Genomic DNA, 1,190 nt, shown 5'->3' with positions numbered 1-1,190 from the left:
TACATCTCAGCCTTGAAAACATTTACATATACACTTGTGTATCAATTGATATCATTAACATATCTATAGAAGTAAATGTAATTCCCAAAGGAACTTCACATTTTCTCTTTTGAAAACTTTTTAACACCGATTCTGTGCCATCATATTGGTACTAGGTGTACCAAGTGAGGGCAGAATTTCTTTTTCCGTGAGTGTAGGAGTATTTCTAACAGAGGAAGATGTACAACGGTATTAAAATTCCATCAGTTTGAGCTGCCTTTTGAAAAACACATCATTACTTATTTCCATCTTCGTATGTACAGAAGTTACATTGTTTCTCACTGCATATTGTATTTTCTGTCAGCAATCATGCTGGACGATTTCTGCATATTGTCAACTTTTAGGCCCATATCCTGCAGCAGCACTTCCTGCTACAGCACAGCTTCCCCAAAGCAACTGCTACTGGGGTGCTATTCAAATGTAGCAAATCGCAAGCGATGGCACCAAGTCATTTCAAGAATTCCTTGTTTCGATAAGCACGCAAAAAGTGCAATCACCGACTTACCTGATCTGATTTCTACACCGATTTAAGTAAAGCAGTACAATATTGTGTGGAAACATGGCTCAAAGGACATTTATTTCAAGTAACGAGGTAAAGACGCACAGTTATAATTTCAAAAGTGCTAAGCAGTTACTCTTCCAGAAACAAACAGGACGAACGAGCAAAGGCATTACTCAAAATCCCATTAGCTGCCTATTTTCACTTACGGCACTCTGAACACTTTTAACAGTCTGGTCCAAAATGATTATTTTCATCCATTCCAAAGGGATTAGCTGTGCAGATAATCAAACCTGGTCGAGCAATGCGGTCTAATCTGTAACTTAGTTAACAGAGACTGAAAAAAAGAGCAATTACTCTAATCCACACTTACTTTTCAAGTGTTAAAAAAAAGAAAAAGAGAGGGATGGTCCTTAAAGGGAAAATACTTCGGTACCGTTTTGCGTGCTTTAAAGCTCGTTGCTTTAAAGTTGTTATAAAGCAACTTTTCCGGGGTATCTCAAAACAAAAAGACAAGATAAAAAAGAAAGTTAAACCAGCTCAGCGTTTCTGTCCCTAATGGCTTGACCAGATGTCCCTTCCCGCAGCTGCGGCGCGGTGGCGAGGGCGGTGCGCGGCCGCCTGGGCTCGCAGGGGCCCGGCCCGAAGGGCG

This window comes from Pygoscelis adeliae, unplaced genomic scaffold (assembly GCF_000699105.1).
Source record: "Pygoscelis adeliae isolate BGI_AS28 unplaced genomic scaffold, ASM69910v1 Scaffold839, whole genome shotgun sequence".
NCBI classification, from domain to species: Eukaryota; Metazoa; Chordata; class Aves; order Sphenisciformes; family Spheniscidae; genus Pygoscelis; species Pygoscelis adeliae.
This window is presented reverse-complemented; position numbering follows the sequence as displayed.